The 18,038-nt window shown below is 31.3% G+C and overlaps 1 long non-coding RNA gene across 1 annotated transcript; it reads right to left on the reverse strand.

The window, feature by feature from the left end:
* Positions 1–4,123: 4,123 nt before the first annotated feature.
* LOC134256905 (uncharacterized) lies at positions 4,124–5,624 on the reverse strand. Its single transcript, XR_009989812.1, has 3 exons — positions 5,554–5,624; positions 5,059–5,159; positions 4,124–4,900 (listed from the first exon to the last, which is right to left on the reverse strand). It is a non-coding gene; the product is annotated as an uncharacterized LOC134256905 (long non-coding RNA).
* Positions 5,625–18,038: the final 12,414 nt, after the last annotated feature.

An 18,038-nucleotide genomic window follows, 5' to 3' on the forward strand; every position in this document is an offset into this window, starting at 1 on the left:
TTTTTATTTTATTCCATTATTTTATTTTTATTCCAAACACGAAGCGAACGTTCAACTGAGTGGGGTTCCGTACGTGACGGTAAAAGAGGGTATGAAAGATTCTCTGAAAATTCTCTGAGATTTTATTCAATGGTATACGTAGATTTGTGGAGATATATGGTACCACCCATGTTATGGAAAGAATTTTAATGTCAATTATTATTTTCTTTGAGGTAAATCTATTGATCTTGTATAAGAAAAATTGCAGATGAAATGTGGGTATACCAAAGTTATAAGGAAGAAAGGAAGAATTGGCATCGATCTTTAACATTATACTTCCCACGCTTTTCAGGCAGAGGTACATGAACACATGTATAGTTACTTACAATGTATGATAAATATATAAAATGTTTGTTTTATAAGACACAGTCCATTAATCGCCTAGTTTTCAAGTTTTTTTTATGATTTTGCTACCGTTCTCTCATTTTTTAGAGTTCTTAAAAGCAATATCTCTATACGAGAGTGATTTACCTCTTAAAAAAAAAAACCCTTTTTAGTATAACTACGTGTAAGTGAGATTTTTGGATCAAATTATCAGCCTTATATTAAATTGATTTATAAAGCTCGCGGTGCATAGACCCTAAGCAATCGCAACTTTTCGGGCCTTTCCGATTGGTGGAAAAACGACCTTGAATGTATATGGTAGACGCCATGACAACCCTCCTTTTATACGATCTTTGAAATAAATGCATGGAGACCTTTTATCTGTGAAATATGACTTTAGCTTTATCAAATGTGATGCTATAACCTAAAATATACTAAAGTAGGAACTTCTAACTCAGTCTATCCTATATTTGAATAAACAGGCAATTAATGTATAATTTTTTAACATACTGTGATGTTAATACATTCAGGGTTGTTAATATACAACCTATGACGGAAAGAACAGAGATGATGCGATTGAGATCCTATTCTCTGGTCGTAGACAGCAGAATGATGCATGTGTATTTGCACAGACGGAAATAAAAACAACAATTGATATCGTAACATACGTTTTAACTTTTAATAATCGAAAAAATGATTGGGGAGAATATTCTCTATCATCACAATGTACATGAAAATTAAAACTGCATATTAATGTAAACAACATATATTAGCAAAAAAAAAAAAAAAACACTTATCTTTCTATCTATCATTAGCAAATTATCTAACATTGGCAAATTTCGATAAAAAACAAATTACATGTGAAGATCATAATAGTTTTGCAACCTTTTGATCATAAAATAAGGCACTGATACCACGATATGACAACTTATAGCGAAGGTTAAAGTTTTGCAAATGCAAATCAAAAATATTGATATATAAAATAAGGTCTTCTCACAAGAAATACATACACACTTGTGATATACCAAAGATTTAAACAACCTGTTCAGAAGTTATGGCCAAATTTAAAGTGTTTATTCATATATTTTTTTTAAAGTAGCTTAAGGTAAAAGTGTTGGTAACATAAAAGTCTTTCCACAAGGACAAACCGTTCACGGTAGCTCAGTCGGTAGAGCGCTTGCTCCGTGATTGGGAGGTCTTGAGTTCGAATCTCGGCCGCGACTGATCTAAGTCGATAAAAGATGGGTAGCAACTGTTCCTTCGCCATGCGCTTGGCACTTTGAAGTGAAAGTTGCTGGTCCTTGTGACAAGACCTAAAAAACCTAGGCCCCTTGTCAGCGGCAAGCGTTGGCACGATAAAGATCCCTTACTGCTCAATGGCCCTGAGTGCCGAGTGAAGGTCAAAATTTGAAGTCCTTCACCGGCATACGGTGACATCTCCATATGAGTGAAAAATTCTCGAGAGAGAGGTTAAACAATATACAATCAATTAATCAATCAAAAGGACAACGTATATAAAGTACAAAAGCCCGAGTCAAAACCTTTCAAAAGTTATGGCCCAGGTTTACATTTTTTAAGTAGGTCAAATTTTAAGGTCATGGTCAAAGGGTCAAAGTTGTTTATATCTAAATGATCTCGTTACAAGAATAAGATATGTGAAGTATAAAATAAAACATTAGCCTTAACTGTTCAAATGTCATGGCCATGCAAAGTTAAGTTTATTTTAAAAGTATTTCAAACTCCTAGGTCAAAGTCAAAGATCAAAGTAGTTGGTATCGAATGAAAGATCTTGTCACAAGAAATACATATGTGCAGCCCTTAGCACCACCTATTCAAAAGTTGAACAGACACACAGATTAACAGACAAACCGACAGTGAATATGGGAAAAAAACTATGTACTCCAAATCTCTAAATACAAGGGCACACAAATGAAATAAATCAAAATCATTAAATAATTATTTATTTTCTGATATTGAACAATGGATAGGCAGGAGACATTGCCTATATAAGCCCTCTCAAAAAATAAGCAAAAAATAAGATGCAGTTGTTAAGCACTGATGCCCCATATGGTAACATAGAAAAGGTTACATTTTCTCGAATGGAATTCAAACATGTTGATCTCCGAAATAAACCTTTTCACGAGAAAAACAGATGTGAAATACGAAACCATAGTACCACCTGTTTAAAGGGTATGGTCAAGATTACTATTTTCAAGGTAGGTATGACACCTTGGTCAATGTCAAAGAGTCAAGGTTGCTGGTCTCTAAGGAAAAGCTTTGTAAGAAAGATAACATATTAGGGGAATCAAAACACTAGTCCTTACCGTTAAAAAGTATTTGCCAATGTTAAACTTTTGAAAAATAAAATAGAACAAACTTTAATGGCAAAGTCAAAAGATCACAGTTTTTGATACATGTAAGTATCAAATGTAAGGTCTTGTCACAAGGAACACATATGTGAAGTATAAAAGCCCTCGCCCTTACCATTTAAAAGTTATGGCTAATGTTAAAGTTTTTGAAAAGTAGATCTATCTCCATGCGCAAGGACAAAAGGTCAAAGGTGTATGTATTCTATGGATGGTTTTGTCACAGAAAATACATATCTAAAGAATGAAAGCACCAACTGTAAAAAAGTTATTGCTAAAGTAAATGTTAGGATTGGTGTAAAAGTGTGTCAAACTCCAAGGTAAAGAGATGAGATTAAATTCGATGGTTACCAGAGAGAAGTGTTGTAACAAGAAATACACCTGTGAAATATGAAAGCCATAGTCTTACCTAGTCCAAGTTTTGATCAAGGTTTAAGATTTTTCGGACAGACATAAAGACAGACAGACAGACAGAACAGGACAGAAGCTCAATACCCCCGGAACTTACTTTACTTCGACATAAAAATTATAATATCAAAATAATTATTGAGTATTTTTACTTCTTATCTATCACTGGCTACATATGTTAGTGTCTTAACACATTCATTAATGCGCCTCTAGAAAAGAGATGTCTTAGATTTGACCAGTCAGCACAACTTTATGTTTCTTTTACATGTGTGTAACACGTAATAGGTACGTAATAGTTAAGAACAGATGACACAAACTTTGTTAGGAGACTTAACATTGTGTCATTTGAAAAAAAAATTGTTTATTTCTTTCCTCTTTAGACTTGAGAATGAAATACCTTCCATTCCCAAAGGTACACAGCTAGAGTAATCATAGTAGAATCATTCAATTTTCATGAATTAACCCTCTTTTCTCTTCAAAAAGTTTTTTAAAGGAGCACAGAGTGAACTAATACTACATTTAATCATAACACATTTAATCATACTGATGAGCTTTAATGCTCAAAGTCAATAAAGAACTTGAACTTGAATCAATAACCTGTTGTATTTTCGTGCATAAAAGAAATGAGGCTTTGAAAATATCAGTTGATATTTAAAAAAAATTACAAATATGGACGAATCACACTTAGTAAAGATTTAAAGATGAAAATAAATTTCCGAAAATGTTATCTTGGTCTTAAACAATGTACCATGCCAGCTAAAAGCAAAATAGTAAAAATAAGCCTATTTGATCTAGGCTCGTCTTTACCATTTTGCTTTTTCTCAGGAAGATCACCTGCTTTTATTGGTTTACTTTCCCCCAAATATATTTGGAAAATATCAAAGAATATTCCAGTTTTCTAAAACTTTGACTCATGATAATAAGTCTCCTAAAAAGAAAACGTTTGTTTTTATCATCTGTCCTTACATGTAAGTATACAAAAAACCAACGTTTCCGATAAAATTTTACTCTAGAACTTTTTTAGAGCCTTTTAAGTTCATAAAATCATACCAATTATGTAAGATTTTGAAATAAAATGTAAATATACAAAAAGCATTTCATTCTTAAAATAAAAAAAAAATGGTTTGTAGACATCTTGATATAAAATGAAAGACAACTCTCTGAAACTCATGGGGAAAATACTGTGATCATCTAAGGCAAAACTTTGATTAATGGTAGTGACGACTTTCATATTCCTTATATTTTAATTTCGTTGTTTAAATAAAATTGAAGATTAAGATTTTAAAAATATAGACAAATAGATTTTAAATTACACCCCCCCCCTGTAAATATAAAAACATTATCATTAGCGTAATTAAATGTAAATTAATATGTTTGAAATATTTGTTTGAAAGCATCGAATTGAATGTTTTTATTTATCAACTTCTTAGGAATGTCCAAAATATGTTTATTAAAAGTAATACATGTCTATAGAGATGATGAGCAATCTTAATCAAATTCATGTATTTTCAGTACAAAAGCAGCTGGTCAGATCTATATGTATCTATTCAACGATTTCACATCATAAAAGATGTACTATTTTTGAAACGCTTATGAAACGCATATCTTAAAAAAGAAAAACAAAGTTTGAAACAATAAAATATTTATAAAAATTCAAAGGAAAAGGTCTACGGTAAACGTCATATATTCTGTAGCTCATAAACCCACTTTTCATCATCTTGGATTTCCTCATTTATAGTTCTTTGTGCATTTGATTTTTTTTTCTGAAAAGTAAATATATTTTTCTATCGATGCATAATTCTATTCAAAAAAGGTTTTAAAACAGATATATTTCTATAATAATTCTTAAAACTGAAATTAAAATTTAAGAATGCAGTTTTGAGAATATTAGAGGAGATTCAGCTTCTGTATAAATACATACCACTTCGTCTTATATACAATACTGCAAGTACTAGTAGCAGACAAGCTAGATAACAAATTGTTATTGCTATTAAAACTGTGCTTGGTCTGTCATCCTCGTACCTAAAATTGTACAAAGGCATATCAAAGTGAATAACTTGTATCCAAATGTCCTGCAATTTATAAACCATGATACATAAATGAGTATTACTTTAATAAAGAGATCTGATGCTAAGATTTCTTTTTGTGTATTTTTGATAATTATGCTGTCAATTTAAACAGAAATAACATCTTTACAAACATTCATGTGTATTCATGTTTCATAAATTGTAAATGACATCAGTATAGGTATGCATCAGATATATCTATGCTCAACATCATAATACAAAGAATTGTATCTCAGAGTTAACGTTCATAGTTAAAAATATAGCATATTTAACTACTGGAAATAAATTATAAACTATAATATAAATATAATATGCATTATATTGAAATACACTATAACTAAACATTATACATCCTGTTCTCTTCTGTAGTAGTATTAATAACTAGAAAGGATTTCTTCTTCAATAATCTGTAGCATCCTTGGTCTGAAAGTGAATACATATATATATATATATATATATATATATATATATATATATATATATATATATATATATATATATAGGTATATGAGGTTGTTTGTGGGCACCGGGCTTCTTACCTGGTTTATGGGATCTCGCATTTCTACATTGCATAGCTATGTCATATTCATGATTTAGGCGTTATATATGGTCCTTATATAATATATAATATAATTTTTGAGTTAATATTATAAATATTGTATATAATTGTGGGTCAAAACATTGATATATATAGAGCATTGTGGGATAAACTATATACATCGCACAATGCACTTCATATATTAATTCTATGACCCGCAATATTTTTTTATGCTATATAATTATATTATTTGCTGTAATTCACAATGAAAAGACATTAAAATTAATGTTTTATAAAATATCAATAAATATATTCATGTATGTATATTTACTTATGTACAAAGTAGAATAAACCATTAAGAACAGTTTCGCTGATTTCAATATAAAATTTTCATATTAAATAATGATTTACTACGATACATTATTTATAAGAATCTTAACAAGATATTCTATGGATATTCTCTCTCGCAATGTAATTCATACAATGAACTGCCCAACAATGTTATATATATAGTGACCCACAAACAGCGATGATCACTACATTTATTATACAAAGAGTGTCCCACAATCATGTATAATCACATGCGGTATATTCATCCCACAATTCATTATATACATATAATGATATAAACAGTGACCCACAGTTTTAACTACCTGCAATATATTAATCCAACAATGCATTATTAACATACAATGTATATACATATATATGCAGTGAACCACAAACTGGTATAATCACTACATTACACCCCTCCCCCCATTTTGTATATACATACATACAATGATCCACAATCAGTAATATATTTATGAATTTTTTGTTCTAAATATAAAGTTGAGAACGAGTTGCCACTTTTTATTAAATTGTACAGAATACTCGAAATAGAGATCAGATTTATTAACTAGCGTTTATTGCAACCCAACATTTTCTAAGTCGGATCTAAATACTTTTATTGTCCTTTTAACGCATTTTCCAAGGCACATCTCAAAATATTTATATTAATCATGCATGCAAATGCAAGCTTTGTTGTACAGAAAACCGCTATGCACAAAATGTTTGTGTGGCGGTTTATTTATTTCCTTTATTTTTTGTTTAATGTGATATATATGTCCGATGGGTCGGGTGTTTGAATATTTGTATAAAATTTAAATGTTTCTGATATGATTGTATTGTATGATAACACATGCCGCTATGATAAACAATTTCTGTACTTATTTATCCAACAATTCTCTATAATATATAAACATTGACCCACAGTCAGTTATAATCACGTGCGATAATTTATCCCACAATTCATTTTATATTTATAAACAGTAACTCACAACCAGTTTTAATCACATGCAATATATTTATTCCATAAAATTTTCAGTATTACTTTATAAATACTTTCGGATCATATCAAATAATGATTCACACGATACATTATTTATAAGAATCTTTACTATATATTCTAGGGATATACTCTCTCACAATATTATTTATGCAATAAAATGCCCCAAGATGTTATATATATATATATACATGTATATTGTGACCCACAAACAGCGATAATCATTACATTTATTATACATAGAGTGTCCCACAATCATGTATAATCTCATGCGGTATATTTATCCCACAATTCGTTATATATACATATATACAGTGACCCATAGTTTTAACCACTTGCAATATATTTGTCCCACAATTCATTAATAACATATATACAGTGACCCACAATCGGTTTTAATCACGTGCAATCCGTTATAAACTTGAATACAGTGCCCCACAAACGGGTATAATCACTACATGAACCCCCCCATTTCTTATCCACAGTCAGTAATAATCACGTGCAGTATATTTATGTATTTTTTTCTAAAGATAAAGTTGAGAACGAGTGCCACTTTTATTGAATTGTACAGAATACTTGAAATACAGATCAGATTTATTACCGCTAACTAGCGTTTATTGCAACCCAATAATATTTCCTATGTCGGATCTAAATACTTTATTTTCCTTTTAACGCATTTTCCTCGGCACACCTCAAAATATTTATATTAATCATACATGCAAATGCACGCTTTGTTGTACAGAAAACCGCTATGCAAAATATTTTTGTGTAGCTGTATAATATATATATTTCCTTTATTTTTGTTAAAAGTGACATATAAGTCCGAAGTGATTAACACTACAGAAACTGACCAATTGTTCAGAGTGTCTCAATTTGGAGATCCATAATTACCTCCAAATTAGCTTAAATAATTTGGATAAACGCTAAATTAGCAATCCCTATGCGCAGAAACAGAAAAATTCAATTGCATTTTAAGAAAATAGTGTATAATTTTACATTATATTTTGTTTTTTTCCGACTAAGGTCGTGTCACACTGTCACGATTTATGCTACGATTACCCACGAATTAATAAAAGTTGAAAATCGCCATTCATCGCCAGGTTTATCTTGCGATTTTTCTACAGCGTGTGGAATATTTTGCTGTTAGAGTGGTGTGTCTACGAAATCTGTGCGACAGACTACGAGGTTTGTACGATTTAAGTACGAACTGAGGCGACAGCTACGAACTGGTTACGATATTTCTACGATTATGAAGGTTACATACGATACCCGTACGAAGGACCACGATATGCCACGTTACATACACGATATGCCCACGACTAATGGCGATTTCTTACGAATATACATGTAATGGAATGCATATATGGAGTAAAGGAGATTTATCTGAAATTATTAAACATCATAGTTATGTTATTTGATCATGGTAAAAACTACAGTGTGGAACTTTTTATTATGTTTAATCTCTTCATATGTTTTTTGTATGCGGTGTTTATAGAATCTGTTACACATGTATTTTCAGTTTATTTCACTTTTCTAAGCTTCTTTCCTTATATTTTAGGCAGTATTTTGATTTTGACATTGTTAACATCAGACACCGTCTGCCTACATCGTATTAATTCGTAGTTCAATCGCACAGTTTTCGTACAGCGTTTGCCATCACTCGTCCCTTATCGTATCATATTCGCGGGAAAGTCGTGCTATGTTCTTATCAATTCGAAGAACACTCGCAGTATCTCGTAGGACACTCGCGGTAACTCGAGAGACACTCGCACATACTCGAAGGAAACTCGAAATAACTCGTAGGACTCTCGTACTGTCGGAAGTACTACGAAGTTCCGCGATTGTCGCACCAACTTCGAAGATTTACTACGAATATGAGTACGAGTGCAGTGCGAATGCTGTGCGATTGTTTACGAATAATCAAAAATCGTGCTGTGTCCACGATTGTTTTGAACATGCTCAAAACAATCGCCAAACTTGGCGATTTGCTGCGATCCAACAGGATTAATGAAGATATCCTACGAGTACTTCTACGATAAATCCCGATTTGCTGCGATTTTTGAATTCGTAATGAATCGTAGCTATATATCGTGACAGTGTGACACGGGCTTAACCGATTACATATTTTCTATTCTATTGCCATCGTTCCGACCGATTAATCGGTTAACCAGTTACAAACTGCCATCTCTTATATACATGCATATTTTAACCACCTGCAATATATTTATCGCACAATTCATTATGTACATATATACAGTGATCCACGATCAGTTTTAATCAAGTGCAATATATTTATCGCATAATCCGTTAAAAACTTGTATACAGTGACCCACAAACTGGTATAATCACTACATTAACCCCCCTTCTTTATATATACATACAAACAGTGACCCACAGTCAGTAATAATCACGTGCAGTATATTTAGAAGTAGAGAACAATTTTCATGAAATTGTACAGAAAACTCGAAATACATATGATCAAATTTATTAACTAACATTTTGTATGTCTGATTTAAATACTTTTATTTTACTTTTAACGCATTTTCCTAGGCACATCTTAAAATATTTATATTAATCATACATGCAAATGCAAGCTTTGTTGTACAGAAAACTGCTATGCAAAATACTATTGTGTAGCGGTATAACATATTTCCTTTATTTTTGTTAAAAGTGACATACAGGTCCTAAATGCCGAGTGTTTGAATATTTGTTTTAAATGCTTATGATATGATTGTATTGTATGATAACACATGCCACTATGATAAACGATTTTCTTACTTATTTATCCAACAATTCTTTATAGCATATAAACATTGACCCACAATCAGTTATATATTACGTGCGATAATTTATCCCACAATTCATTTTATATATATAAACATTAACTCACAACCAGTTTTATTCACGTGCAATATATTATTCCAAACATCATAAAATGCATATATACAGTGACCAACAGTCAGTGAAAAGCACGTACAATATATTTATCCCACAGCCATTAAATACATATATATACAGGGACCCACAAACTGGTACAGTCACTACATCAACCCAACCCCCTTCAATTCTTCATATGCATAATTATACAGTGACCCACAATCACTTTAAATAACACGAAGTATATTTATAATACAATTTCTTGTACATGTATACAAATATATGTATAGTGAACAACAATTTATTTAGTTAAAATCTTGTGCAATACACTATATATATATATATATATATATATATCCCATAGGTCAGTATATACATATATATAGTGACCCACAAACAATAGGTTTCTACGGTATGCGCATTTGAATATAGTGTATCTCAGAGTGGTATGTATGTAAACTCACTTTATTTATCCCATAATATTTACATCCGCTGAATATTTTCTCCTATATTTCTTAAGAAAACCCATTGCGTTAATTACTGCGTGAGCTACAGTCGGCATGTCGCCTGTACAGATTTCTTGATGAGTGGTTGTTACATCAATGAAACGTATAAAGACGTTCGCATTATTAATACATTAATCAATCTTTTAATCAAACTTTAAGTGATCATTTAAACAGATATAAATATAAACAATAAAATGTCTTTCTTTGTTTGTTATTACTGGAATTAATGGTCGCAGCTTTTGCAGAAAAAAATTACATAACCTGCTTACGCGGGTTATGTATTTTTTCTGCAACAGCTGCTTCCGTTAATTCCAGTAATAACAAACAAAGAAAGCATTTTATTGTTTAAATATATTATACATGTATATTCATATGTACAGTTACCCACATGTATAGTAACTATAGTTGTTTTCATTTTATAATATGCAAAAGTTATGACCAAGGTAAAACTGCTTAATTTTGAGGCTGTGAATGCCTTAAACCTTATAAAATAATCTACACAAAATCAAAAATTCAAATCATTTTTTCAACGTCTTTTTCTCGCTTCATATACATGTATTTACCATGTTGACCATCGGAATTCAGCGCAGCACAAACCCGATTTTAAACCATTATGAAAAATTAAAAATGCCATAACTCTGTCAAAAATCAATGAAGCAAAACCTCAATAAAACATGATCTGTAACTTATCAAGATACACTCACATACTAAAATTCAGCTCAATATCTGCAAGCGTTTAGAAAAAAAGTGCGGAAAACCAAGGAGGACAGACTGACAAACAGACAGACGGGGACAGACAGACGCAGAGGAAACCTATAGTCCCCTTCGATTACACTGGTAGGGGACTAATATTGGTTATCTAACAACATACAAAGATATGATAAAAGGTTGATATAAAGTCTAGGTACAGAACTGATCACTCAATTATTGGACTTCATATTTTATTTTCAGAGTTTAAGATTGGTAAAGGGTTCTGGAAGTTTAATAGCTCTCTCTAAAAAGATAAAGGCTATATAAGTTTAGTTAAAGACACAATAAATAAGGATTAAACTTCAGTATGCAGTAACACCATATAATCGTGTAATGGTTAAGGACATAGAAAACACAGAATTCAAAATAATTTTATAATTGATGACCAATTGTTCCTAGAAATGCTACTTCTTGAGATAAGAATTAACACTCTAAAGTATCAATATTGAAAGAAATAGGAAAGAAAATGAAAAGGAAATCTTTTAGCAGAAGAAATACAAGAATTAGAAATCATCAGAAATTTCAGTGGTTCTTACGAAACTGACGAAAAAACTTTATACTGCAAAATCAAAATTTGAAGAAGTTAGAAAACATATAAATGGTCTGTTTGTAAGAACAAAAGCTAAATGGGTAGAATATGGTGAGAAATCTAAAAACTATTTCTTGAGTTTAGAAAAGATCTAGAGAAATTACATCGATAAAACAGTAACAATATTTATTAATGGAAACGGTTTAAAAATAAACTCGCAACAAGAATTTCTTAAAGAAATTGAAAATTTTAATCTTAATCTATACTACTCTTGTGATAACACTTTACTGGATATAAATTTAAATAATTTACAAATTAAGGACGGCATTCACTGGAGTCGGCTTCCAAATTAGAGGGTCTGTTAACCAAGGAAGAAGCATCACTTGCCTTGAAAAATATGAAAATGTATTGTACAAGACTTAAGAATATCTTAAATTTGCCTGTGATTATTAGATGGATTTAAGTTTTATATAAAAATACCACATTATGTGTTTTGCAGAATGGTATTTTTCCCAGATTCTTTTGCATAGGTAGAGAGTGTCGTCAATGACACCCTGTCTCACCATTTTTCACCATTTTCAATCTTTGTGTCGAGATAATGGGTCATCTTATTAGACCAAATAAAAATATAAAGAGTGTAAAAATCTGTTTAGAAACAGTCTGCTTATTGCAATATGCAGATAATACAGTAATATTTTTGGATGGGTTTGAAAAGAAGTTTTAAGAGTGCACTAGATTTTTTCCAGTTTGCTAAATTTTTCAGGTTTAAAGCCTAACTTTGTAAGACAAAAGCCATATGGATTGGTTCAAAAAGTAACTGTAATGAAAAATTGTGCAATGAATATAATTTAGAGTGGATATCTGAGAACCTTACAATATTGAGAATAACATTAAATGCCAGTCTTGACAATATTGAAGAGACAAATTTCATTAATAGAATTATTGATATAAACAAAGTAATGAGTCACTGAGGAAAATACATATAACACCTCTGGGTAAAAATACCTTTACAAAATCTCTTTTTCTTTAAAAAATTACACATTCATTGTTAACTTTGCCAAAACCATGTGATGAAACAATGAAAAACCATGCGAATTTTTTTTAAAGTTAGTATGGCACAATAAAAATGATAAAATAGCTCGAAATATAATGGTTTTAAATTATGATGATGATGGATTTAGAATGCCACATTTGCCAACATTTATTAAGTCACTTAAGCTCACTTAAATCAGGAGGTTGATATATACGGTCTCTACCTAGAACATTTATTGAACCTATATAAAAAAAACATTTACAGTTTGCATCAGAATATGGCTTATTTTTTAATAAAACAACAAATGATATGTTTTGGAAATAAGTTCTTTCTAACTATAAAGAATCAATTAATTTATTTGAACCTGAAAATATTCTTCAGGTCATGAAAGAACCTTAATTGTTTAACAGTAGTATCAGAGTACAAAGTAAATCTGTTTTTACGAACAATTACAAGCAAATGGTTTTCATATTGTGTCTGATCTATTGGATACCGAAGGTAATTTGTTATCCTTTAATTGTATTTCTATTAATTATTATGATGTTTTAATCCCATTTACTAAATATGAAGGGCTTAGAATTTCCATTTTGAAAAAAAAAATGGGCCGAAGTTAAACAATGTAGAACTTCAGTTAAATAATTGGAATACACATTCCTACAAATATTCAGGTTCTCTGTCGTGATGATTCCGGCTGTAAATCATAATACAATTTTTTTTCTATCTAAGCGTTACAACCAACCTGTATGAGTAACAAAATGGACTTAGATTTAGGTTTGCAGAATGACTTTAACTGAAAAAACCTTTTTCAAACTTAAAATACTTAAGTTAAGATTCAAATCTCAACAAGTTCAATTGTAAAATCATACATAGGATTCATAGAACTTGTAGCTTATTGTTTTTATCTAAAATCATAGATAAGCCACTGTGCTCTGTCTGTAATCTAGAGCAGGAAACTTTGAAACATCTTTTTTATTACTGTTTTTTCTGTAAAGGGAATACGGAATTGTTTAGAAGAATGGATTTTACAAAAAAACTGGAAAGATATTAACTAAGATCATATTTCTGTTCTGTAAGGTATTTCTGGCAAAGAAAACACATCTTTAAATGTTATTATCTTGCTTGTAAAACAGCATGTATACCAAAATTCTAGAAATTGTAAACCTTTGATATTCAACGAAGTTAAAAATATAACATGTAAATACTATAGTTTTGAAAAATACTTGCTTGCATTTAATATATGGAAGACACCCAGTTCAAAAAGAGATGGCTATTGTTAAACAATCTATTTGAATATTAATCAGCTTTATAACATTCATAAAGAAACATTGTAATTTTCACTTTTGTTTGTTTTTTTCTCTTTTTTCTTGTAGTGATAGTAAACATAATGTAATATGTATACACATACAGTGGCGTAGCATCGTTTTTTAAAGTGGGGGGGGGGGGCAGTCAGAGAAAAAAAAATTTACTTACCTGAAAAAGTTGACAAGCAAATAAAATAAAATGGGGGGGGGGGCAACCAGGCTTTCAATTAACATTTCCTATAGTTTAAGTAAGGTTGGGAAAAAAGTGGGGGGGGCAGCCCCCCCTGCCCCCCCCCCCTGTTGCTACGCCCCTGACATATATATTTTTGTGTGTATATTGAAAAAAAAACTTTTATTGTATATTACATGTATAGGTGATACTGAAATGGATGAGCGTGGTGAAAGACTCAGTGAATGAATCCTTAATAGAAAATACGCAATGATTATTATATTTTGTGCGCAATAAATATACAGTTTTTTCAACGGGTGGCATTGTAGCTCTCCGGTCTGCCAATATATTTTTTTTCGGAGAACTACAGTTCTGCAGATAGCTATAGGTCAGAGAATTAGAGAAATCTAAAACACACCCCTCGCCCCATCATGCCTGAAGATTTTAAAAAATCCAGTATTGCATAGTGCGGTTTGGTTTTGTTTTTATGAAACACATTTCTTAAGATTTTCCCTAATACTGATTGTATGGTAACAATTGCCAGCCCTTGTTTTGCGGTTGAGAAGGGTACGTTAAATCCACTTGGTACTGGATATGTCAAATCACATTTTAATTTAAACTAAAGTTTACAGTGTCACGATTGTGTACTCGTATATCAATTGTTAAGGATACCTGTTTATGAAATGGTAAACAATCTTTATCACATGTTTACCCCTTTATCCCACAGGTACATGTTGACAGAACCCCCCCCCCCTTCGATATTCAACCCCAGGGCTTGCTGGATATTTTTGTCATTAATCATATTTATTAAACTTATTCATCATGTGTATCTTAGGGAAAATATTGTGAAAAATCCAAAATAATCTTCAACCACAAATAAATACCCCACTACACATTTTAAAGGAAACTATAATGGGGTCCTTTAGGGTGATGGATGGAGTGTTTGTGTGTGTGGAACGAAAATTTGGGGATTTTTCATGATTATTGCTTATGGTACGCATTATGAATAAGCATAATAAATATAATTTGTGAAAAAAAACGTCCAACAACCCTCGAGGTTGAATGGGGGGGGGGTTGCATGAAAATGATGAAGTAAATAGTGTGGATTCATAATATAAAACACAGTGTAAAATATTGATTGTTATTTCAAAAAGATATGATAAGAAGAATTGCTTAGGCTTGACCAGGGTGTCTTCCATATATTAAATGCAAGCAAGTATTTTTCAAAACTATAGTATTTACATGTTATATTTTTAACTTCGTTGAATATCAAAGGTTTACAATTTCTAGAATTTGGTATACATGCTGTTTTACAAGCAAGATAATAACATTTAAAGATGTGTTTTCTTTGCCAGATATGATAAGAAGAATTGCTTAGGCTTGGGGATATAAATCTTATATAATATCATATAAAATCAATATAAATGATATCTACCTACAAATCATTGGGAACAAAAGCAGTCAAACATTCTGAATTTCTCCAATCTAAAGATTAGTTTTATTAGCAACTGAATGTTTTTCATTTTCAACCTTCAGAAAATTGTCATCTTGACATGTAATATGTACATCGTGTTTGTGCATCCGATTTCCAAACCTAAAAATATCTTCAGAAACGTTTAGGTTATCTGTATGCTCTATAGGACTTCTTGCTGATATGAAATGTCGCTTCAAAGTTCACATCAAAAGATTATACTCCCAGAGAGGGAATTTATCCATTGAAGCTTCTTGATGAAGCCTGAACCCTCCCGAAATAACCTAGCTACATCTGATATGGAATTAGTTGTGTTCAACAATAATTCTTTTGGATAATGTTTTAACTTGAAATACACACAGTCTTTCAAACACTTACACACAATAAAATGTTTATATTATCAACGTGCAATTCAACTTGTTAAGTAGGCATATTTAATAAGTTTAATAAGCTACTGTGTAGAGCTACTGTATTTCATTAATTCAAATTTCTCTGTGTATATCAATCATACGTGCGAGTATCTACGAAAATCGAATTCAAATCGAGAATCAAATATATAGATTTCATGAGATTGCATGTTCACTAAATGACAAATAATATTTTTCAAGCATTTTGGCATTTATTTACCCCCTGGAAGCAGCTGCAATAAAATGCTATATCGAAATTTAATTATAACGTGTAATCGGGCTGTTCCAAAGAGGATGTTTAATAAAGAGATATGGATTCTTAAAATAGTCAAAGAATCTAGCACTTTCTCCGACACCAGTAAAACATTCTTTAATTATTTTTTTTTATAAACTATAGAGACGTTCGCTGCGCAGACTCTGTGTTTATCACCTTAAAGATTATTCACTTTAATTTATAAATTTATTATTTATTCATTTATTCCCTGCTATATGTCCATTTTATAGTTTTACTCATCAGTATTATTGAGCACGTATAGGATATTGAAATCCCCCCCCCCCCCCCCCCCCACACACACACAATGTTGAAAATAATTAATTAAGTCCTCAAATTGTTCTCTGAGAATAAAGTTTTAAAGATTTAATTTGTAATTTGAAACAGTTTTGCACCCTTTCCTCAAAATTGCGGACACTATTGATAGTTGCTTAGCACCACTCCCATGGGTAATATAAAGATTAGCGTTGATTGCACGCACTTCGATTCAGTTCAGTCTAACATGTCTAATGCCGAAGAAAATCACAATCACAGAATTTCTTCCTTCGAATCAGCATGCACGATTAATTCACACTCACTAGCAGCCGACATCAGAATTATATACAACACTACATGTATATGATTGTGGGTCATGACATCTGTGAAAGTGAAATTTAATAGTCGGACAGTAAGTTATTAGATAAAAGTTTAAAAAAAAAACCATGCGTATTTCAGAATTGCAATAGATTTTGAAAGAATTCTTATATATTCTATGAAAAACTTTGATCACCTAATGTAGCCCCATCCTTTTTCCATGAGACAAAAAATGTGTAAAAGATGTCACTAAATATTCAGTAATTCATAACTACTTTCCTAGAAAGAAGGCACGGCTCTTCATTTGAACAATCTTGATGCCCTTAATCCACTGATGATTTGTGGCAAGTTTGGTTGAAATTGAATAGATCTACTTATAAGAAGAAGAAGCTGAAAATGTGAAAAATTTACAGAAGGATGACAGACAAAATGCGATCTGAAAAGCCCACGGGCTTTCAGCTCAGTCGAGCAAAAAATGTTAACACAAACACCAACAAGAAGTCTGTGACCCAATGCTCACTAGATACCACCCCCCCCCCCCGGTATATCCCCGCTCTGATGTAAATATATGTATACATATGGATACACTATCATATTAATATATACTATTAAGTTCAGTTAATACAGGTGGATGCATCAATAGAAAGTTGATTTTATTAAAGGAATCCCATTAAGGCATGCCTCAACAAAGTGTGTGCTAACATATCAAGCATCTGTAATAAGAAGTTGCTGAGAAAACTGCGACAAAAATTATTTACAACTTTACCCTTTTGTGTTGAAGAGTTTATTTATTACGTTTGTGAGAGGGTGAGAGAGAGAGAGAGAGAGAGAGAGAGAGAGAGAGAGATTGACACACAAACTTACACATTAGAATAGACAAAGTGTAAGGCAGATAGATAAGTAAACAAGCTGTAATTATACAGTATAACTCGCAATAATGTAGGGAAAAAGGTTTATTCAGAACATTTGTCCAGGATTTAGTTTTTATCACTTCATTCATTTGTCTGGTTCCGAATTTTGACCAGTTCCGAATAATTATTAAATTAAGAGCTGATAATTGATACATTAAAAGGTGTAAAAATA

The sequence above is a fragment of the Saccostrea cucullata genome, unplaced genomic scaffold, assembly GCF_032062105.1.
Source record: "Saccostrea cucullata isolate Sc308-1 unplaced genomic scaffold, CSIRO_AGI_Scuc_v1 ctg2416, whole genome shotgun sequence".
Lineage (NCBI taxonomy): Eukaryota > Metazoa > Mollusca > Bivalvia > Ostreida > Ostreidae > Saccostrea > Saccostrea cuccullata.